Consider the following 25,508-nt stretch of genomic DNA (forward strand, 5'->3'; position numbering starts at 1 on the left):
TGAACCCTGCCAAGCTGGTCCAGAACCAGAGTCCCAGTGAGGAGTCCCAGCCAGTCCACCCTCTCAGAGTTAAACTAAACTACAACATTATTAAAGATCATGTTTAAAGTTAAAAAAGGATGCTTTCAGACTGAATCCAGAAGTTTCTCAAGCTGCAGTCAAAGCAGATCATTTGTGGAATATATAAAACAATTATAAAACTGTAATAAGAATTACTCTGAATACTTTCTTCGGACATTTTATTTACATTTATTTTAAACAAATATTTCAAATGTTTCTGACTTTCTATCTGAGTGCTTTTCTCATGAATTAACGACTTCATTTCATTTCTTTTTCATTTCCATCTTTATTTCGAACAGATTAAAAAAACAAATAAAAAATAACAACTGTGAAAGCAGAATACCGTATTGTTAGAATACAGTATTTATCAATATTCATATTAATAATAATAATAAATCATATGTGTCCGAAAGGGAGCGGGAGGAAGCAAATGCTTATTAATTCCCACCCCTTACTTACCGCTGATCAATGATTATCCTTTAAATCATTTCTGCAAGTTATTCCTATTTACATATTTACATTTATACATACATTTACAATAATTTCTCATCTTCGATCACCTTAAATCATTCTCATAGTTTTCCAAGAAAGTGTTTCTGTACATCCTTTTAAAGTGAATTATATTTGTGCTTTGTTTGAACTCCTGCTCCAAACCGTTCCATCAAATCACCCCACAGATTGTTCTACTCATACTTCTCACAGTTGTTCTGACCTTGAGTTGTTTCAAATGTAGATTTCCTCTCAAATTATACCCGCCCTCTCTGTCTATGAACAATGTTTGTAATTTCCTAGGAAGTAGATTATGTCTTGCTCTGTACATGATTTGTGCCGTTTTAAATGTAACCAGATCAGTAAACTTCAGTGTGTGTGACTTCAAGAATAATGAATGAGTGTGTTCAAGATATCCAACATTATTGATTATTCTTATAGCCCTTTTTTGTAATGTGCATAACGGCTGTAGGTTGGTTTTGTAAGTGTTTCCCCAAATCTCCACACAGCAGAGGTGTGGACTCGAGTCACATGACTTGGACTCGAGTCAGACTCGAGTTACCAATTTGATGACTTTGGACTCGACTTGACAAAATCACAAAACACTTGCGACTCGACTTGGACTTGAACACTAATGACTCAGGACTTGACTTGGACTTGAGCCTTCTGACTTGAGGTGACTTGATAATTTAATTCAGGGGTCTCCAACACGCCGATCGCGAGCTGCCGTTAGGAGAGCAGAATCTTCAGCCGCTGCAACTCTTGCTGAGAATCCATGCAGGCAGGGGCGGGACTTTATTTTGCTGAGCCACCATGCGGCCAATCATATGCGAGGACACACTAGGATCATACCATTATGTGAAAGAAGGGTGGGGGGCAGACGCTCCAAAGACAGCAGGTGTAGTGGTACAGGCCAGATACAGAGCGACGGGGAGACGGGGAGACGGATTTAAATGCAAGCGCGTCGGAAAAAGTCAAGAAATTTGCGAAAACCGAAAAAAGAAGCAGCAGTGGGTTTTTTTTTGGTAACCACTCAGGATTTATTGCCAGAGGTGGGAGAAGTTCAGATCTTGTACTTGAGTAAAAGTACCAGAGTGTAGGAATACTCGGTTACAATAAAAGATCCTGCATTCAAAATGTTACAAGTAAAAGTACAAAAGTATTAGCATCAAAATATACTTAAAGTACCACCTGCAGAGGGATCTAGATGCAGGTGTTCTTTTCCCCATAGAGACGCCTCGCTGCACATTATCCCTTGCATAAAGATAGATTGTGGGTCCCTTATAACATGCTGTACACAGTGGAAATAAACATTCTGGTTACCTCAACATCAGGGATCTTATCAATTAAACTCCTTCTGAATCAAACCGTCACGGTAGCCTTACCTTACTGATCCCTCTTACAATAGAAGACAAAACACGTTACTTTACCAGCCGAGAGAAAATGGATTATTAAATGATTAATGTGACTAATAAAGAGCAGTTTGATTATTAAGTATTATTCTGTTGATCGATGTCATTACATTTGTTGAAAAGCACATAATGACTTGTTTAAGACTCGTTTTGTCAAAGTTTAGGACTTGGACTTGACTTGAAATTTCCCATCCTGACTTGAGACTTGACTTGAGACTTGACTCGGACTTGAGCGCAAAGACTTGAGACTTGACTCGGACTTGAGCGCAAAGACTTGAGACTTGACTCTGACTTGCAAAACAATGACTTGGTCCCACCTCTGCCACACAGTAACTCAGACATGGCAATATGAGTGTATTATACAGAGCATAATGAGTTGTAGTCCAGAATGTGTCTTGCTTTCCCCAATATTGAGATAGTCTTAGCCAGTTTTGCTTTTACATGATTGATATGAGGTTTCCAGCTGATCTTGTGGTCTCAAACCACACCAAGGAACTTCATTTCATATACTCTTTCTATGTTTATGTTATCTAGTATTAATTGCACCTGAGGATTTGTTTTATGTTTTCCAAATAGCATAATATTTGTTTTGCTTAAATTTAATGTTAATTTGTTCTTAAATATTTTTTTTTTCTTTTGTATTTCATAAACAGGATATTTGATTTTTTTATAATAAATATTATTTTCTCAGCTCTGTGATAAAAAAACACATTTTTAAAATAAATATCCCACTTCTTGTACTTATATCCTGATTGATGAGTCAGCAGTAAAGCAGCCAGGCATTAACGGTCAGCTGGCATGTGTATCTGTTCATTGGCTCATATGTGTAGCATGTTTAATGGCAGTGTGTTGAAAATGGCTGACAGGTGAATATGTCAGATCTCTGTGTGTTACTCAGAGAACCGTGTGCAGTGTTTTAGAAAGTGCAGAGTTGAATTGCAGATTGTGTGCAGAGCTGAAAATGTGTTTAGAGTTCTGTTTGATTTGATCCAGCCAGTTCTGCCACAGCAAAGCATAAGGGCTCAGAGCTTGGACCTATTGTGTTCACATTATATACGCTTCCTTTAGGCAATAAGGAATCACTCGGGACATTTTCATTGTTATGAGGATGATACTCAATTATACACAATATAGACAAAAGTATTGGACCACCTACACATTAGAGAGATACCGCAGGTCCTTCCTTCCTGCAGCGGTCAGACTATATAACCACCACGACCCCTAGTAGACCCCCCTCACAACAACACAGACTATAACACCTATTATCATTTCTTTTTTTAATCTTTAATACTTTGTTGTATGCATGCTTTAGGTAACATGAAGCTGTCTCTGGCTCTTTCTGCTGTAACAATGTACATGTATCCTCTGTGGGACTAATAAAGGGATTCTGATTCTGATTAAATAAACTCAACATGTACACGTATACTGGTTGTTTTTTCAGTTTAGTTTTTATAGCGCATGGTGGAAAGGAGCAGGGAGAAGTACATCTTATTTTACCTGCCCCTTCTTAAAAAAGAAAAAAATTAAATAACCATAAAAAAGTAAAATAAAAGCATTATTATGTCACAGTTACAAATACTGAAACATAAACCATCACAAGTCCACTTCATACTGTCTAGTTACGCTTTCTTTATACATTTTCTTAATGTCATGCTGGATTTTCTTGTTCTCCCGTGCAGGTGAGGGCGGCCTGCAAAGCCTTCTGGGTAATATGAGCCACAACCAGCTGATGCAGCTCATCGGACCGACTGGACCTGGGCGGGATCGGTACGGAGGAGAAACTCACAGAGTGTATCTGTCGTGGCTTCCTTCCTTGTTTATCTATCAAGCCACTAGACGCTTTAAAACAGACATTTTATAACTTACATTACTTACAGTTGAAGAGACGAGAGATGTGGTTTGCTCAAAATAAAATAACAAACTTTTACACATGCAAGAAAGAAAAGAGGGCTTTACAATAGTCAAACAAAGAGGCAAATAAAATAACAAACAACTTAGGTATTCTTTCTGTCTTGATGAGGCTTATATAACTTCATAACTTAAAAGTTGAACGGTTAGAAACTGTTCCTCGACGCCGTCCTTCTGACAGGTTTCCCATCTCTGTCACTTTAAAGGAGGCGACGTGGGAATTGTAGTCTTTTATACTCTGGTTGACTACAGACGTCACGATTAGGTGGCCTTTCTTATAAAAACGAAATACTGGCTCTAACAATATGTCATGAATGTTATTTATGGTTAGTTTCTCTCAGATGATAACGTGATGTTTCGCCCTCAGGGGGCCTCGGGGCCCTCGCTGGCCCAGGATTGGCTAACCTGCTGGGCAGCAGCAGCTCCAGCAGTGTCCCTGCAGCCAGCAACTCCTCCACCAGGTCACTTTAATATTACATATTTTTATAACACTACATTTACTCCAAACAGCTGCTGACGGTGTGTGTGGACTACTTGGTGGCATATTTTTTTATTTTTTTTAACGTACACGGTTTTGATTTAATTATGAAAGTGTGACCTCAGCTCCTATCAAAAGTCCATAATAAGCGTTTAGCCGAATAAAATATGTTCCATTCGAGACCCATTTTTATAAAATCCATCCCTGTATAATAGACTTGCTTTATATCTTGTTATTGTTCATTTGTAAATTCAACATGTATTTTTTCTACTTTCTTGTATTTTAATTTGTATTGTACAATGCCATGTCTTTTTATGCCGCTGCAACACAAACATGTCCCAAATTGGGATCTATAAAGTACTTCAGGGCCCTGGCTTTAAAAATAAACTTGCGACTATTCTCCACCAGAGGGAGACATTTTCCCATATTACCTTATGGGGGAAAATACATGCTATGGTTTCCTGCACAAAATAATTAAATGCCAAATAAAATTAAGAAAAGTGTTCAGAAAATACAGAACATTTTTATAATTTGAGTTATTTTATTTAGTTGAAGTGTGTGGAAGTTAAAAATCCTAACAGATGTTTGTTAAACATTTTATTCAGTGGATATTATAGTGATAGTGATCGTGGTGGTCTAATGGATAGTGAGGTGGGCTGAAGATCGGAAGGTTGTGAGTTCAAATCCCACCAGGAACACCACCACTAGTGTGTCCTTGAGTAAGGCACTTAGCCCTTAGTTACTCCAGGGAGAATGTCCCTGTAATTGGTCATTGTAAGTTGCTTTGGATAAAAGCGTCAGCTAAATGAAGTGTAATGTAAAATATTATATATTTATTTATAATGTCATGGCAGTATTTGATGCAGATAATACACAGGAGAATAATAAAAGTAAATACATTTAAAACATATAAAAAATGTACCAGTGATGTTCAAGTAAAAACAGTTGCAAGAATCCTGACAAACATCAGATGAAGCCATACAAATTACAATAATAGAAATAATAATGATGGAACAAAATTATAATAATTAGTACAAATACAAAAATAATACATTGGTGAATAAAGAAAAAAAATACATTTAAAAAAATAATAATATGTAATAAATATAATAGAAATACAAGATTACATAGGTAAATAAATAAATAATATATATATATATATAAAATGACCCACTTTTGTTCCTCTCTCTCCTCTCAGCCCGTCCACAGCCGTCACCCCCACCTCCTCCTCAGCCTCCAGCCGCCTCGGCTCCGCCCAGGTTCCCACCACCCCCATCACTCCCGTCACCCCCACCAACACCTCCGTCACCTTTACTAAAGCACAGATCTGAGTACTTGTACCTTTGCTAAAGCACAGATGTGAGTACTTGTACCTTTACTAAAGCACAGATGTGAGTACTTGTACCTTTACTAAAGCACAGATCTGAGTACTTGTACCTTTGCTAAAGCACAGATCTGAGTACTTGTACCTTTGCTAAAGCACAGATGTGAGTACTTGTACCTTTACTAAAGCACATATCTGAGTACTTGTACCTTACTAAAGCACAGATCTGAGTACTTGTACCTTTACTAAAGCACAGATCTGAGTACTTGTACCTTTGCTAAAGCACAGATGTGAGTACTTGTACCTTTGCTAAAGCACAGATGTGAGTACTTGTACCTTTGCTAAAGCACAGATGTGAGTACTTGTACCTTTGCTAAAGCACAGATCTGAGTACTTGTACCTTTGCTAAAGCACAGATCTGAGTACTTGTACCTTTACTAAAGCACAGATCTGAGTACTTGTACCTTTACTAAAGCACAGATCTGAGTACTTGTACCTTTACTAAAGCACAGATCTGAGTACTTGTACCTTTACTAAAGCACAGATCTGAGTACTTGTACCTTTACTAAAGCACATATCTGAGTACTTGTACCTTTACTAAAGCACAGATCTGAGTACTTGTACCTTTACTAAAGCACAGATCTGAGTACTTGTACCTTTACTAAAGCACAGATCTGAGTACTTGTGCCTTTACTAAAGCACAGATGTGAGTGCTTGTACCTTTACTAAAGCACAGATGTGAGTACTTGTACCTTTACTAAAGCACAGATCTGAGTACTTGTACCTTTGCTAAAGCACAGATCTGAGTACTTGTACCTTTGCTAAAGCACAGATCTGAGTACTTGTACCTTTACTAAAGCACAGATCTGAGTACTTGTACCTTTGCTAAAGCACAGATTTGAGTACTTGTACCTTTGCTAAAGCACAGATCTGAGTACTTGTACCTTTGCTAAAGCACAGATGTGAGTACTTGTACCTTTACTAAAGCACAGATGTGAGTACTTGTACCTTTACTAAAGCACAGATGTGAGTTCTTGTACCTTTGCTAAAGCACCGATCTGAGTACTTGTACCTTTGCTAAAGCACAGATCTGAGTACTTGTACCTTTACTAAAGCACAGATCTGAGTACTTGTACCTTTGCTAAAGCACAGATGTGGTTTCTGCAGTGGATCTGTCCAGCGTGCTCACCCCGGAGGTCATGGCTCCCATCCTGTCTCACCCCGAGGTGCAGCAGCGTCTCTCTCCCTTCCTCCCCTCCGGAGAGTCTCTCCCTCAGAGCAGCGAGGAGCTGAACAACACTCTCAGCTCGCCTCAGTTCCAGCAGGTATCAATATCATCCTCAATACGTCTGATTGAGTTCAGTGCCAACATGTTGCTTCCTTATGTTCATTTAACACCGACATGTTTACGAGAGATACGGACGTTTGTATATAAAATACTTCTACCTTTTTACTGTGTGTGTGTGTGTGTGTGTGTGTGTGTGTGTGTGTGTGTGTGTGTGTGTGTGTGTGTGTGTGTGTGTGTGTGTGTGTGTGTGTGTGTGTGGGTGTGTGTGTGTGTGTGTGCAGGCGATGAGTATGTTCAGCAGTGTGCTGACCTTAGGTCTATGAGGTGTGATTTGTGCCAAAGAGCGAACTCACTGAGCAGACAATCGTGTCGGTCGTCGCCTACCATGCCGTGAACTATGCCGCGAGAGAAGTAACGTGACACTCTCGTCGCCACCCCTCTCGTCTGAGAAGCTACGTGACGTCTGCGTCTGAAGTTACTTTACTTTGGTAGTTATCACCAAATAACCCAGTAATGTTACAGCTACGTTGCTGTTCAAGCTAGACTCTATTTCAATATAGTTTTGGTATTAAAATAATGTTACACCTCTTGTATGCCCTGAATGCAAAAAACAACCACAGACAAAAATATATATTTTTAATTATCAAATGATAACAAAGGCTGAAAAAACAGGAGAAGCCTGTCTTCCCTTGGTCTCCAGGAGAAAACTGTATATCACCAAGTTTTCATAAAGTTTTCTGTGTGAAATAGATCGCTGCAGTGAACACGACTTTATGTATTTGTTTATGGTTTATTTGATTTGGAGGGATGCAGTATACATAGAAGTTCAGAGAAGAAGCAACCCCTATATATTGTTTATTTTATTTCATTTTGGCACCATGGCAGAGGCAAATATAGAGTTAATGTGCGGAGATTATAATGTCCCGTTTACTAAAATATGTATTGTTTTATGATGTTGAGTTGACAAAATAGTCACTGTGCTACATTTTGCTGCACTCAAGCATACGTCTGAAGACAAGAGTTGTGTCCCCCTTTGGCCACAAGGGGGAGTATATATATATTGTATATATATATATTTTGTATAGATGTTGCAACTATACAGAGCTTTGGCAATACTATATGTAACTGAGGTCATGCTAATAAAGCTATTGAATTGAATTGAGTATACCTTTAAGTGAGCTGTCAGGAGGAAACAAAGGTTCGCCAACACATTGCACTCTACTGCTGAGAAAGGCTGTACAAAGACGTGAAACGATGTGCTGCAATGTCTGTATATTTTTGAAGAATGCCAAGTAAAGGAAGAAAGTAATAACTCGCACTGAGTCTTAATACATTAGTTTATTTCTATTATATAACACTATCCAATGATTTATTATGTTTGTGTTACACACACCATTAACCTATACAACAATAGGGAGCCCTGGCTCAAGGACGGACAAAACAAGGACACCACACATGATTATTTTCCAATTACAGTATATTTATTTAAAGAGAGTAACTCAATTGTGATATCAGTTAATCAGTAATGTGTGTAGTGTACGGGTGTGTGATGTGTCAGCAGGGCCGGACTGGGACCATAGCAGGCCGGGAATCATACACCCAGCCAGGCCACTACCAGTTTTGTTTGGGGGCGTTTTGCTGGATGTATCGTCAATATTTACAACGTTGCTGCCCGTAGTGATAGCCCTACAGTTTGAACCTACTACTTAAATAGAAACATATGGACATAGGATATTGTTAAAAAAAAGGTGTGCATATGTATTTGGGAACCTTTCCATGTGAACATGTTTTATTTGGGGGTGGACCTCAAATGGATTAAACTCTGATCAATAACTATAGTAACTTATTGAGAGAACATGAACATAGCTTGCTTATACTGTTGTCATTACATTTCCTTTGGTTTGTTCAGTGTTTTCATAGACATAGCCTATTGAAACAGTTTCCTCTGTACCTGCCAGTTCTGTCCACTGAGCTCTGCATCTCTCCCTCAGGGTCATCACCATCAGCATCATCTGATAGTGGAACTGAATAAGGAGAACATGTAATCATTACATTAACAACTATTTATGAAATAACATTATTCAAGAACATACATTATGCAACACTTATTTTATCACTTAGTTGACCCTGTATTTGCATGGCGTAATACCATAATGAGTGTCTCCCCTTTAGACAACATAACCATCTCAAGTTATTCACTCACAGAGTGAGGGGTTTGTAGCCCCACAGTTAGCTGCAGTCTAACGGTTATATTACATATATTTGCCTTGAGTAACATTAAGGACATGTTTGGGTTTTGTGTAGCCTTATAGTCTCCAGTCACACAGGGCCTGCCACTAACTTAGCATTGGACTGAGAAACTGTTTTGTTGACAGTCGATGTGCACATCAGGCTACAATATAGAAAGAAATGTGGCTCATAATGTTCGCTCACTTACTTTCTGCTTCGTCATTCTATACCATAGGGGGTTCTGAATAAATCAGTGATTTTAGCACATTTCGCTGCCTTTTTTTGCAGGATGGGGGTCCATCCTTCCACAATAATTAACCTTGCCGTCAGTTTCAGTCGGTCCAGTCCACACTAATGTAAACAGCAGCGCGCTGGTCTCGTGAGAAACGGAGAGTGGAACAACCAATCACATCTTCATTATTCTCCTGAAATTTAAATGTGCCCATTCGCCAGTCTGACACATAGACTGTATATATAAAGGTCTGGTCTGACAGGTGCGTGGTTCTCACTGCGCTTCATACCGGTGCAACTTTGAACACCTTCAATATATGCCGCATTAATGGATTTGGCCTGCAGTCACCGCATCTGGGCTGAATTAAACACGTATTATTTTAGTCCTGTGTGTTTATTATGGCGCAGTTCCACTACAGCGCGGAGCTCGCTTTAAGCGTGCCGTGTCGTGCCGTGCCCGTTTTTGGTTGCGCTTCCACTAGGCCTAGTTCCGGCCCGGCCCGGCCCGGGGCCACTTTTTCACGTCTTTTCTGGCCCGAGAAAATTGTGGTTCTATCGGGGCCAACAAACAGGGCTGAGTCGGGCTGAGTATGCTAAACTAGAGAGAGGAGCGCTGGCAAGGCGGCTACAACTACAACAAGATGGACATATTTGACCGTGATTTAATTGTAATACACGTTTTCAAAATGATGCCGAAGTAACAACATACTGATACCGGTTAGTAAAAACCATGAATTAATGCTTTGTCAAGTCTGCAGACAGACGGCAGGAGAAACACCTTTTAAAATGCGTATTTTTCTAGATGGAGATTGGCTAAGCTAACGCAGTATATGCTCCGACCGTCCACACTCACAACAACGGCCTATACAGACATGAATAAACCAGCGACTGTATTCACCATGACACAGGCAGTCTGTGGTTTGTACTTGTTTAACTTTTGTCTAGTTTCTGAACAGATATGAGGAGCTGTGAGCTCTGAGTGCTAACAGCTAACGGCTGTGTTGTGTTTCTGGAGTTCTCATTGAAGATGACGTCACGGCTCCGCCTACACTGCATTACTATAGTAACTACCCCAGTTCCTAAACTGTAATGGAAGCGCAGCATGAAGTGAGTCGGCCCTGTTAAGGCCAAGCCGTACCGAGCCGTACCGAGTGTGGCCGAGGCCGACCGTGTAGTGGAAATGTGCCATTAGAGGCCATGTCAGCAGGCCACATCACATCATGCCAGCGTTGCGTTCACAAGACATACAAGCCACAAACTGGCAATCGAAACATGCTACAACCTGAGGGACAGTGAATGAGACACACAGACACACACCCTTGAGGGAGGGAGGGACAGCTAATCGCCGTGCAGCGATCAGCTGTTCCCGAGCAGAGAGAGAGAGAGCTGCTAGACACAACTCTTATTAATCCCCGTACCGGACAATTGTTTTTTGTTCCAAATCGGAACCGGATTTCGGTTCCCGATCCTCATCACATCCCCAGCCACAGCCGTGGTCTTAACCGGTCTTGACATAAAATCTCGAGTCCTATAGGTCCGATACAGAGACAATACGAAACCAAATGCAGTCGATTCCGAGACCAATACCGTTAAAAAGTGGTCTGGAGACCGGTCTTGAGTACAACACCAGCAAATATTCTCATACTAATGATTATTAATGATTATTCCCCTCTCTTCTGATACCAATACTGTGCCGATGAGAAAGTGTACCTGTAACACTCTCCAAACTACTGTAGGAGCGGAATCATTCGAAAAATATAATATAGGATAATGCTATACAATGCTAATGGAGGCGAGACGTACGTTATTCACGCGCTTATCCACACGTACGTTATCAACACGCATATCTAAGATAGCACTTTCTAAGCTACGCCGCCGCCACGTGAGCGCGTACTTTGAGCGCGTACTTTGAGCGCGTACTTTGAGCGCGTACTTTGAGCGCACCTATGATACGTCGCCGTGACGTCTGACGTCTGACAACGTCGTGACGTCGCCTGAATTGTACGTCAACCCATTCAAAATTGATGGAGGCGTTGGCGCACATTGACACGTCAGTTCTCCGCTCAGTGAGCTTAGTTATCTGTTCTTTGGCACAAATCACACCTCATATTGTTTGGGATTGGGCCATACACACGCACTTTTTTGGCCCCCCCACTTCTAAAATGAATCCGGCACGCCTGACTGCAATCCAAGACTTAATTAAATTCACCAAAAACCTGACATGACGACAACAAGTGTTTTTCAAAAACATAAATAGATGTGTGTCTCTGAGCCGCAGCGACACGGACTGATTCAGAGCGGGTCATTCTCCTTTTGGTTCTGGACTGGTGTTCTTGTGTTGGTGGATGAAGCAGACTGCTCCGTGTTTGGAGTCGCTGTGCCGCTGTCACTTCTGTTCCCTGATCTCTGCGTCACCGACCGATTTGATATTCGTGTGACAGAAAAAGAAAAAAAACGTTATTGTCCAGCCGCGGCCGGAAGATCAGGAAGCAACGTTACTATGCTATTAATGTTCTGTCCCTGCATCGATGCAGAATCGTTCACGTCCGCATAACGATGCATCATAGAAACGATTAATTTCAACACCCCTACTCTCTCTATCGGAGCCATGGATAGCCAGAAGCTTATATATACTGTATATAAACATCTACGGTTTTTCGTGCCCCACCACTATTGTACATATAGAAACGCCACGGGACATGTGTGTAGTAACGCGTGTTCTTTGCATTTGATTGTTCTCTTTTATCCTTTCACCTCTATCTACTTGTCTTTCATCCTTTCTTTATAACTAATGATGTTGATGTGTTGTGATTTGAAAAAGGTGTCCATTATCATCTGGCCGGGGACAACAGCTGGAAATTAGTAATGTTGGCTAAAGCTGCCCCATTTACTGTTTTTTGTGACAGTTGATCAATGGGGACTGTCCACGACACTATGAACAAATAAACTAAACTAAACATTAATCAAAATGTCTGTAAAGGTGCCAGAGTTAGCTATTTTTCATCTGTCAAGTCAACTTCATACGATAATACTTTAATGGTCAGATCAGGTCTGAAATGTGACTTGCATCACAGCAGCTCCATCTGTAACATCAACAGACAAATATCAAGACACAATACGTGAACAACAAACATGTAACATAACAGCAGGATCAGTGAGAGCTGCTCAAAGAGCCTTCAGCGTGCATCTGATCTGGAGCTCTGTGTTTACTGAGAGGACCGACTGGAGCACAAAGGATGCTTCAGGCTGACTTTATTGAATCTCCATCAGATGGTAGCAGTTCAGATTCTCTGCTCAGAGCATGCTGTGGGTCCCAGGTGATGCTGTTGGAGCCTCTCAGGTTATTATGGGATGCTGAGTCAGAAAGCCTCTGGCAGGGTGGACCAACAATCTTTGAGCAGATAAAATAAGACGGACCTTTATTAATCCCTGTGGGGAAATTCAGTATTACAGGACCGCACAGATTCACATAGATTAGAGATTAATAAACTTAAAGATAAAATCAAAGATACAAATACAATTATATACAGTTAAGTAACTTTAAAGATCTCCTATCATGCTATTTTTAGGCATATATTATGGGTCTCAGATATGCTCAAACTCTTTCTCTCTCTCTCTCAGGTTTACCACAAGGTGAGTTGTGCTAATGTCAACAAAGACCATATTACGTCCAAAACACGTTACTCCTTTTGTGCTGTCTTAAACCTCATTTTATGAATTGTAAGGTGTCCTTGAGTGCTTTGAAAGGCGCCTCTAAATAGAATGAATTAATATTATTATTATTATTATTATTATTACACATACGAGGAGTTTGCTTTGGTTTAAATGGTGGAGAAGTTTTTTTTATTTTCATTAAAACAGCAAGAAATAGTGCTTTTATATGTATTTATAACTTATTTAAACTATTTTAAGGATATGTTAAATAACATATTATGGTCTGTGAGACTGGACACAACTTCTCCATCACATCACAGTTTCAGTGATTACAGTTATTAAAGCACTGAGAGGACAGTTTTATCTTTCTGTTTTCTAAGTCTGATCCAAAGGGTTTTCTCTCCTGTGTTTATGAGATAAGAAGAGGTGAAAAGAAAGGGAATATGTGTCTTAGTTCTGTTTAAAAAAACTAAATCTGTACAAACATCACAGGGGAAAAGTTTACAGGTGAATGGAATAAATATAAATACATATTTCAGTTCCTAAATGAAAAATAATCCGTTAAAAACACATTTTATTATTTATTCAGCTCCCTATTTTATTTGTAATCTGTAAAAACATTGGCAGGGAAACAAAGATGCACGGTGACATTTTTAATTTATTATTTTCTAACCATTACTTCTAAGTTTGAGTGGTTTTCTGTGTGTTGTAGTTTTCATTTTGGCCACAAGAGGCTGACTTTAATTTCCCCAAGCATTGTTTCCCCTCTTGTGGCGAAAATGAGTATTACATCAACAAAAGCGATGAAGTAATACATACCATCGGTACTATTTGATACTTATCCTGGCTACATCTTTTTATATCACTATTTTAAAACCAGATGTATTCTCACCTACCTCAGGAACATTATAAACACAGTACACAGAATTTAAATAATGTTGGTTTTAGGCGTTATTGAGTCTTGTTTTCTTTGTCATTGTTTTTGACAACGGGAATCAGCTTTACGGATCAAATGATGACTTGAAAACACGTGTGAAAAATGAAGGAACTTTTACATTGTGTGACTGCATTGTACAAATGTTTAAGATTGTATAAATGTTTACTGTAAAAAAGCTTGTTTACCACAAACATGTTTACATTAGTATTGACTACATTCAAATACGCACTAAAATAAATATCTTCTCTAATTTTTTAAGGGTAAACTATTTCATGGACGCTGAAGATTTGGACAAACGTTGTTTAAATATGAGTCAATATGTTTTAGGGGTTATTTTCTGCTGCAGATCTTTGGTGCTTTTAAAGTTGGAAGATATTCATCATTATACTTTAAGTTCTCCAAAATGTTCATATCTATCAGAACAACATATCAAAAGTTCTGGTATTTTTTTTTTTTGTGTTTACTTTATATACAGTATTTATTCAACTGAGCACTGTTTTAGTTTGGTTATGGTGATTGTAAACTGTCACATTTGTGATATTAAAATATGAATTATTACCAGTGGTGTAAAGTAACTAAGTACATTTACTCAAGTACTGTGACTTAAGTACAATTTTTAGAACATAAACACTACTTTACTTGAGTATTTCCATTGTATACTACTTAGTACTTCTACCCCTCTACAGTTCTGAGGTAAATGGTGTACTTTTAGTCCACTACATGTATTTATAATGTTCTACTTTAGCTTGAGGAACATTTTGAATACAGGACTTTTACTGTAACTGAGTACTCCTACACTCTGGTACTTCTACTTTTACTCAAGTACAAGTTCTGAGTACTTCTACTTTTACCCAAGTACAATACAACGTCTGAGTACTCTCTGGTAATAATATTGTTTTATATTTTTGATTCATGTGTTTTCGTATCTGAAGTTAAAACTCAAATTCAAGCTCCTCAGTTATATAAGTGCAACTTTGTATCACTGTGTTTTTCCCTACAGAGCTCAGAGGCTGACAGAGACACACACACACACACACACACACACACACACACACACACACACACACACACACACACACACACACACACACACCCTTGGTGCTCAGAGGCTGACAGAGATTCACAGCGCACTTAATTTTCTCCGGAGAAACTTGTTATTACACGTTTAAAAATCTCACGAAAATTCCACCTCAGCAGCAGCAGCCAATCCCAACAGAGCTTCACACACACACACACACACACACACACACACACACACACACACACACACACACACACACACACACACACACACACACACACACAAAAGATACACAAGTACAAGATCTGAGTACTTGAGTAACATTTTGAATGCAGGACTTTTACTTGTGTGAGTTCTGCAAAACAGATTTCAGGCAAACATGAACCCAATTGATCAGATGCCATACTCCTGGAGTTTCTTTAAGGATCTGTTTGTGATCAAAGACAGAAATATAAAAAGCCTGTGCATAAAGTAATATATAATGAAAAAGCTAAATATTGCATTCATTTCTTCAAACACCTTTAGCAGTTTTTTCAAAAAGTCATACCTTCTTAAAACAGTTTGTGCTAATTCATGAAGTGGAAACATATCATTAAGGCATTCAGACCCCAAGTCAGTACAACTCAAATAAACATGAGACATTTATAAATAAAAAAACAAGTCTCTACTTTTGAAGAAGAGTAGTATTATTTCATGGAGCCTTTTCACATTGATTAGTTTGTGCAAGACTCATAAAACATGTCATCTGAATCTGTAAAGAAAGCAGATTTGTATTGTTGGGTTTCAGGTAAGATTTGCACACCTGGGTTTGGGGATGTTCTGATTCTACAGACCCTCTCTCCTTGCACTATTTTAACTATTTGAAGAGTTTATCGCCGGCCACTAGAGGGCAGCGTCTCACTGCTGTCGCACCGGATATGCTGCGCTCTGACCCGGTAGTACTGAGCGGCCATTTTAGTTCAAACATTGTTCATTCACTCCGCCTCGTGTCGAGACGTTCATCCACTCACACATGTAAGACTGTTCCCACTATTGTTGGTGTATATATATACGTGGTGTCGTAGCCAGGGGTTAAGTTGGGATTTGATATGTGGGGGGGCTCTGTATGGAGGTGCGAGAGGGGGGCGGAGGTCGAGGATCTCATTATTTGACCTTAAGGGATATACACTGTGGCCCTAAAGCAACTGCTCCATTATCTGTATCAAATACACACATTGATGCCACCAAATGTCACAATAAAAATAGAAAGTACTACAAATAAACTGGAATTAATTTACATCTTAAATTATTAATATATATACACAAAAAAAAGGTTTACAAATATCCAACCTTCAAATTCCTTTTTTAACTCAACACTGCTCTGCACACTTGCTAAAGAACATTTGTGTGGAAATCTCAATTCATTTGTAGGGCTGCGTGAGTATGGCCAAAAGTATGGGAGTAAATCTCACTGTAAACTATTTAATCATCACCAAATTCTGTGTTATTATGACCGATCATAACTCAGCTTTATGCAGACATACATTTAGCATGGTGTACAGGGCCGTTTTTTGGCATAGGCGACATAGGCGGTCGCCTAGGGCGCCAGATCTGGGGGGGAAAAAAAACCTTTTTGACTGTTTGCGCTCATCCTAATTTTCAGCCTTGATGTAACAACATTCATAATTAAGTAAAGGTAACACCCTTTTCACCCCGGTTACACTTTTCATTTGCCCTGTACGATGGGCGCTGTAAGTGATGAAGTGGGGGGTGTTGGCTTAGCAGGCGTCCGCAGCTCACAGCTAAAGTGGGCGTGGGAGCGAGCGAGAGAGATAAATGCAATTTATGTAAACAAATATTTCCAAGGCACTCCTTTATAATTATTTGGATAAACAGGTTTGAAATCATTTCAATGTATACTATAGGACAGTAAACCAAAAATATCGTTTAAAACTTGAGAGATATAAAAATATGCATAAATAAATGTTAACTAGGTAAAATAAGATATGAATGAACAACAAAAATAAAAGTTACATTTATTTGTTATTGGCTATGGGTTATTGGTTATGTTCACATATTTGGTTATTAAAATGTAAACCGATCTTTTTAATATGGGTGTTTAGAGTTGTACCCCCTAGATCTAGTCTCTAGTAATGTGTGCTTAAAGTGCACCAGATTGAAGCATTTTACTTTACATTTTCAAACATTTCTTCCCGGGGGAGCATACCCCCGGACCCCCCTACTGGATGTGACGTCCACACCCCAATTAAAACATGTTCATACAATACTGAATACATTTGAAGCCTTTTTGATGTATATTACCTATATGTCAATAAGTTTCAGTTTTTGTAGTGTATTGGTCTTTTGAAGAGATTTTTCATTTATTCTTTATATATTCTATTGTGTATTGCTGGGATACTTTTATCTTTTCTACTGAACGATTGAAGTAAATGTGGGAAGCGTTTAACAACAGCCATTTACTTCAAAGATTTTTCTCAATGTTATTCTTATTTGTGTTAATGCTGGAAGAATGCCAGAAAAAAAGACATTCTCTTCAAGAATAAAAAAAAACATGACATTAGTAATTGTGATAACAAATTAAACAAGTTCTGGGGGGGGGGGGCTGCGCTGGTAGCTCCGGGAGGGAAAAAAACCTTTTTGACTGTTTGCGCTCATCCTAATTTTCAGCCTTGATGTAACAACATTCATAATTAAGTAAAGGTAACACCCTTTTCACCCCGGTTACACTTTTCATTTGCCCTGTACGATGGGCGCTGTAAGTGATGAAGTGGGGGGTGTTGGCTTATCAGGCGCCCGCAGCTCACAGCTAAAGTGGGCGTGGGAGCGAGCGAGAGAGATAAATGCAATTTATGTAAACAAATATTTCCAAGGCACTCCTTTATAATTATTGGGATAAACAGGTTTGAAATCATTTCAATGTATACTATAGGACAGTAAACCAAAAATATCATTTAAAACTTGAGAGATATAAAAATATGCATAAATAAATGTTAACTGGTAAAATAAGATGTGAATGAACAACAAAAATAAAAGTTCCATGTATTTGTTATTGGCTATGGGTTATTGGTTATGTTCACATATTTGGTTATTAAAATGTAAACCGATCTTTTTAATATGGGTGTTTAGAGTTGTACCCCCTAGATCTAGTCTCTAGTAATGTGTGCTTAAAGTGCACCAGATTGAAGCATTTTACTTTACATTTTCAAACATTTGTTCACACACACACACACACACACACACACACACACACACACACACACACACACACACACACACACACTAGTGATGGGAATTCCGGCTCTTCTTGGTGAGCCGGATCATTTGGCTCGGCTCACCAAGAAGAGCCGGCTCTTTCGGCTCCCAAACGGCTCTTCAGTTTACCACATATTATACCTTTTATAATTCAATCAAATGTAGCCCTGTTTTGACTAATGATTTATATGTGTACACATATCACTTAAATTATTCAATACATCCTTTGTACTGAAGTATTCAAAAGTAAAAATTACATGTTTAATATCAATTATTTGCTGTGGCCAATTGTTTTCATTGCATTTACAGACCCTTGTGACTCTCTGATACCACCCAATGAATGCACAGACTTGCTTGTAGAACCACGCTACACAAAGCAGATAGCAACACCTATAAAAACTTAAGCATAGACATTTAAAAAAAGGGGCTACTGTATCGACATTTTAAAATTATATTTAAAGAAAAGGCCCTGACAAAACAGCAGGGCTCTATTTCAGTATTAACTATAGAAAAAAAGACAGCAACAGCTGACATCAAATCTTTGCTGAGCCCAAGGATAATCATAAATAAATAACATAGTGAAAATAAATATATTGCAATGCTCAGTAACATCCAACCGTCTCTAATCATAAAAAAACATAATAAAAATAAATGAATTGCAATGCTCAAAACAGCAGCATCCAACAGTCTCTAATCCTTGGATATGACATGCCACTGTATGCATGCACGGAGCAGCTGTAGCGCGGAGATCATCATATCATTCTGTCTTGTATTACTTAACAAAAAAAAACAAAAACAAAAAAACGGCTCGTTCGCGGGCGCGAGCCGGCTCCCGTCGTTCACTTAAAAGAGCTCGTTCGCGACCGACACATCACTAACACACACACACACACACACACCGCACAAGCTTCAGTTCGCGGAGAGGTGCGTCGACTTCGCCGGCTTCAGGGTGTCGGAATCTACCATCGAACCGCTCCCGAAATACTTGGACGCCATCCGGGACTTCCCCACCCCAGGCTCCACGATGGACATCAGGAGTTGGCCTCGTCAACCAGGTGGCTAACTACGCCCAGCTGCGTGACACGATGGCCCCATTTAAGCCGTTCCTCAGCCCGCGCTGTGTGTTCCTATGGTCCCCCGTTCTGGAGGAGGCCTTCCAGACGTCCAAGCAAGCCATAATGGAGGCCATCCGCGAGGGCGTGGAGATCTACGACATGCAGAAGCGTACCTGCCTCCGCCCTGACTGGTCCATGCGTGGCATTGGCTACTTCCTGCTCCAGCAACATTGTCACTGTGCCTCGGGCATACCGGACTGCTGTCCAGGAGGATGGAGGATCACCCTCGCGGGTTCGCGTTTCCTGTCCCCTGCGGAGCAGCGCTATGCGGCCGTCGAGGGAGAGGCCCTAGCTGTGGCCTGGGGTCTGGAACAGACGCGGTACTTCACGCAGGGGTCCGACAACCTCGTCGTGGTCACCGACCATAAGCCATTGGTGAAGATCTTTGGTGACCGTACGCTGGATGAGATAACAAACTCGCGTCTGTTTAGACTCAAGCAGCGCACCCTCCCATGGCGCTTCGACATTGTGCATCTGCCTGGCAAGAGCAACTATGCCGCTGATGCCACGTCAAGGCATCCTTCCCCCTCGGGCTCAGCGAACGGCCTCTCACTGGGGCTGCCGAGCGGGCCTGACGCCGTGGAGTCAGCACTCATGGCCTCCATCCGCGACGACGCACGGGAGCTCGGAGCCGTCTCTTGGCCCCTCCTCGCACGGGAGACAGCGGCTGACGGATGCCTCGGCCACCTCCTCCAACTCATCGAGCAGGAGGGTGGGATTGACGTTAACGACCCTGCCCTGGCGAGTCTGTCATCGGTCTGTGAGTCCGTCTACGCACAGGACGGCGTCCTGCTCTATCGGGACCGCGTCGTGGTCCCCCCATCCCTCCGTGGGAGAGTCCTTCGGCATCTCCATGCCGCTCACCAGGGGACCTCAGCGATGGGGCAGCATGCCCGAGCCATAGTTTACTGGCCCGGGATGTCCGGGGACATTCAGGCCACCAGGGACGGGTGTGCAGACTGCAACCGCAATGCTCCGTCACAGGCGGCTACACCCCCCCTGCCGTCACCACCCCCGTCCACGCCATTCGAGGCGGTGTTTGCTGACTTCTTCGACTATGGGGGCCGCCACTACCTAGTTGTCGGGGATCGGCTTTCGGGCTGGGTAGAGGTCCTGAGTTCTACGGCGGGTACTGCCCTGGCGGGCTCAGCTGGCCTGGTCCAACACCTCCGCTCGTTCTTCGCTACCTTCGGCGTACCGGAGGAGCTCTCGAGCGACGGTGGTCCGGAATTCAAGGCGAGCCACACTGAGGACTTCCTCCGCTTATGGCACGTCAAACACCGTGTGTCCTCCGTTGGCTTTCCGCAGTCGAATGGGAGGGCGGAAGTTGCGGTTAAGACTGCTAAGCGCCTCCTGATGTCCAACACCGGCCCGTCGGGCAGCCTTGATCAGGACCGCTTCCTGCGTGCTATGCTGCAGTTGCGGAACACGCCTGACCCCGACTGCAACCTCTCGCCGGCACAGATCATCTTCGGCTGCCCCCTTCGTGGCTCGCTCTCCTTCGTGAACCGCCTCGAGAAGTTCTCGAACCCGCATATCCGCCCGCTATGGCGCGAGGCATGGGCGGCGAAGGAGGACGCCCTTCGGACCCGTATGTCCCGTACCACCGAGTCTCTGGGGACTCACTCAAGACCGCTCCGCCCATTGGCGCTCGGCGAAAGGGTATTCCTCCAGAACCAGCAAGGCCCGAGCCCCCGCAAATGGGACAGGTCAGGGATCGTGGTGGAGTCGCTGGACCATGACCAGTATCGGATCAGGGTTGACGGTTCGGGACGTCTGACACTGCGCAACAGGCGGTTCCTCCGTGCCTACACGCCGGCCACACCCTGTGCCCATGAGCAGTCGGCCACGCCGTCGCCGCCGCCCGCAGCCCCCACCTATCCGCCCGGGCTGGGCGACGATGGTCCCCGCGACTCGGCTATGGGCGCTTACCCACCGGCGCTTGCTGATGAGGCGTCCTCTGACCTCGCCGTTCCTACGGGTGCCTTCCTGGGCGCACCGCTCCCGGTGCCACAGCCGCCGCCGGCGCTGCCCCAGCCCACTCGGCCGGGCCGCGTGAGGAAGCCGCCGGCACGCTACGAGCCCGAGTCCGGCAGCTGGATACGGGATTTAGACCGTTAATCTATTCCAGCCTATAGCTTTCCGGTCTGGGGGGGATGAAGAGTTTATCGCCGGCCACTAGAGGGCAGCGTCTCACTGCTGTCGCACCGGATATGCCGCGCTCTGCAATATGGTCTAGCTGCGGCCGCGGCCAGTACACGACACTACACGACACGCCCACTACACGACACGCCCACCTGACACGACACTACGGTGGCTGAGAGACATTACCGTACATGGCAGATTAAAAGCGAATTGACGACACTTATTATTATTGAGATCGTACATGGCAGATTAAAAACGAATTGCAAATGTTATTGTAGCATTTTAAGCAACTATTAGGCAAATAAATTAATAACCTAGTCTATCCGTTTGAGACACAACAGTATAACTTTCAACCCAAATCATTTTGTCAACAAACGGTGGTTTAGTAAACTTTTTTTTAATATATAAAATAGGTGTTAATGAGATAATCTATTGATTATGTTTGTCTAACTGCTACACATGTATTTTATACACAAATGTAGATATTTGTGAACATCTAAATATAGTTGTTAAAGGTTTTAAGATATACATAATCACATCATGGGGTCATTAAGGAACAAATTAGGAGGGCCAGTCAGGCCACTAATGAGCTCAATCATTCACATGTATTATTATTACTTTATAAATTAAAAGTACTAGGGGTCTATTACAAAACCTTTGAAGGAATCGCATCAATTAAAATAAATGTATGGCAAGTATGATCAAATTAACATAATGTCAAGATATAGCCAATAGACAATCAACATGCTTTGAATATAAAGGAAGAAGAACAATAAACAGATGAACATTTAGGTTTTATGTGTAAATTGTGAACAAACCATCTTAATACATCTGGCAGTCTAAGACAGCAAACTAAGCTTCTTTAACTGCTGCTAGAACACAGTTTTACCATGGGGTATTTCTAACAAGACCAAAAAGATAAACAAGGCTTCCAAAACAGAAGAAACCAACTCAATACAGTATTTTAATTTCCTTCAAAACGACAAAAGCACTAATAAAAACCAAATAACAATAACATAAAGGAAAAGTAATTGAAGTGGTTGCCTGTTGTAAATACCTTGGTATCTGGCTTGATGATTGTCTCTTCTCTTGCGTTCGGTCATACCCCCCTTCCCATACTATTATCGGTCAAAATTGGCCGGTGTGTTTTGCACAGTGATATTTCTGGAACCCCTTATCCCATTTTGATGGTTGACATCTCATTTGAACAGTCAAAGCCAGAATGACAGCAGGGGTGAATTTCATTTTATAATTTTGCAATAAGTCAAAGATGTTTACTGTATATTATAAAAATGCTTGTCATGTAGGCATACTGGAGATGGGAAGGCTTTAGTCAGTGTTGTAGCTGAGATTCTTACCGTTCCAATGATGTATTAATAATAACTTGGATTTATATAGCGCCTTTCATGAGACCCAAGGTCGCTTTAAAAAGAACAGGAGTAGAAACAAACATAACAAAAGACAGTCAGACGAACAGTTCGACAGACAAAACAAATAGATTTGGGGCCAAAGACCTTGGCAGACTTGAGGGCCCTTTTGAAGGCGTCAAGCGTGGGGATGTTGCAGATCTCCGCAGGGAGAGCGTTCCAGAGAGTGGGGGCTGCCATACTGAAGGCTCTGTCCCCGAAGGATCCCAGGTTGGTGCGGGGGGCCAGAGTCTGAAGACCGCAGGTTCCGGGGTACTTTCAACTACAGTATATGGTCCGGCAAGTTCAGCATTCACTGCATTCACTGTGATGAATATACAATAAGAAACTGATACCGTTTTCCTCAATGAACATTTATTGAACAGAACATCATGTGGAAAATCAGAGGGGCACTATTCAAGCTGGTCTGCTTAAAAAAAAAATAACCTTTTAAATTGATCCCAACAGTAAAATCAACATGATTTTAAATAAAAATGTAAGCAGCCAGGATTGACCTGCAGGAGGTTAAAGCCTATTTAAAAACTCCTCGGAATCCAAAGCTCCTCAGAATCTTTCACTGGAGTCCTTCAGCCTTTGGTGCGCTTCCTCACTCATGTTCTTGGTGAGGTAATGAGAACAAAGTTCCATCTCACTGATAAGACAAGATGGTATAAAGAAGTCATATATGTAATATTATAAATTCACATGCATCAGGGGTTGTACACTTTAAATGGAAATTGTATTAGCATTCTCCTCATGTTTCCAGCTTACCTCCAGTCATACTCGGGTCCACATTTATACGTTTCCTTGGCTCTTTCAAGGGAAACCGAGAGTACAGCTGCAAGGGCGTGGACTGTCGCCCAGGGGCGTCGCCTGGACCTGAAAACATTCGGGGCTTAGCCCACAGTGGCGGCGGCACGACAGTGGCATTTTTACTGCACTCCCCACACACACACACACAGTACACCCGCGACTGTTACAATGAATGCTCGATAATCAGCTCACGGCATATAGGCAGGGGTAAAGTGGTATTTTTTATGAGTGGGTACCTCACCTCCTCTAGGGGGGTCCGGGGGGATGATCCCCCGGGTAGATTTTTTTTTAAATATTTAAGTTAAAAGCATCAGTCTGGTGCACTTTGAGAGCAAAATGAAGAGATCTATGGATACCTCTCTCAACACCCATATGAAGCAGAACTGTAAACAGATGTACTTTTTCTTTATGGATATTTTACTAATCACTCCCATTTAAACTCTATTCTTGTTTTACTGCCATATAGTATTTCATAACTGTTTTTCCTTTATTCTCTTATTTTTTTTATAACTATAATGATCATATGAAGGTGTGCCGCGGAAATAATCTTTTGAATAATTTGTGACCAAACCGTTAGAGACCCACTGAGATAACTTAGACTAAAGTTATGTATCTAAACACTCAGAGAGTCCTTTAGCTCACCTGAGTCTCTCAGTCTGAGAGGAGAGGACTCTCCTCCAGCTTCTTGTGGAACAAACAGCTCCTTATGTCCGTTAGTGCAGCTAGCTAACCAGATGCTAACAACACGTCCATGCTGGCACCGGTCCCTCCCTCCCCCTCTCTCCCTCTCTCTCTCCCTCTCTCTCTATCACACTAAATGCGCTATTGCCACACACACACACAGAGCCGAGTTTGAATGACACAAGCACACGTTTATTTCCATGCAACTCTCTGATTGGTCTGGTGTCATGCCTCTGTTGCATTCACCGAACACGGGAAATTACAGTGCTGCCGTCCTCTCTTGTGTCATGATGAGGTTCACGTAAAGCACGGTTAATGTATTATATTATTGAGGGAGAATTGTCCGGGGCTACAGAAAAAACATTCGGGGCTAAAGCCCCGGATGCCCAGGCCAGGCGACGCCACTGCTGTCGCCTGTGTCATGAAGGGATTAAAGCCACACGTTTAACAGTTAGAGTAAAATGTAGACATCCAATAAAGGTTGTGCCATTCTGCAGGTGACAATTATGCCAGACCAATTGGCATCAACATTCTACTGGACATTGACCATGAGTTTAAGTGCAACATATGTAATTTTATATAATGTGTAGTCGACAAATAAAAAGTCAGTGAAATCTAACCTCTGGCAGAAGCACATCCATGACGAATGCCACCTCATCTGTGAACCTTCTCTCCGTCTGTGTCCGGACGGAAGGTGTCCGAGTCCAATTTGTTGAGCTCTGGGCGTGCTCCATCACGGAGTGTTGTGTTGTTTGTCTATAGGTGAATAAAATAGAATACAATTTCAGTGACTTTAATATTGGAAATAGTTAACTCCTTAAACAAGCAGCAATGGACTGGCCTGTATAATCCTATGGGACAAAGCTGGTCATACTTCCTCACTTTCAGAAGGTAACCCTTTAACTGCCAGCGCCACCATTTGGTAGAGCACATTTTGTGTCTTGATATCTTGTTGAAAAAAAAAAAAGTTTAACTCCATCTGATTCAGCCAGCTCTACCCTTCTGGTTGACATGTTATGCACAAAACAACCTCTAGATGTCAACCTCTATCATTTAACTTTAAAC

General features: G+C 41.6%; 1 long non-coding RNA gene across 1 annotated transcript; it reads left to right on the forward strand.

Moving 5' to 3' along the window:
• The first annotated feature begins 4,242 nt into the window (after nt 1-4,242).
• LOC117483719 lies at nt 4,243-7,335 on the forward strand. Its single transcript, XR_004556009.1, has 4 exons — nt 4,243-4,330; nt 5,546-5,706; nt 6,839-6,996; nt 7,241-7,335. It is a non-coding gene; the product is annotated as an uncharacterized LOC117483719 (long non-coding RNA).
• Nucleotides 7,336-25,508: the final 18,173 nt, after the last annotated feature.

This window comes from Trematomus bernacchii, unplaced genomic scaffold, assembly GCF_902827165.1.
Source record: "Trematomus bernacchii unplaced genomic scaffold, fTreBer1.1, whole genome shotgun sequence".
NCBI classification, from domain to species: Eukaryota; Metazoa; Chordata; class Actinopteri; order Perciformes; family Nototheniidae; genus Trematomus; species Trematomus bernacchii.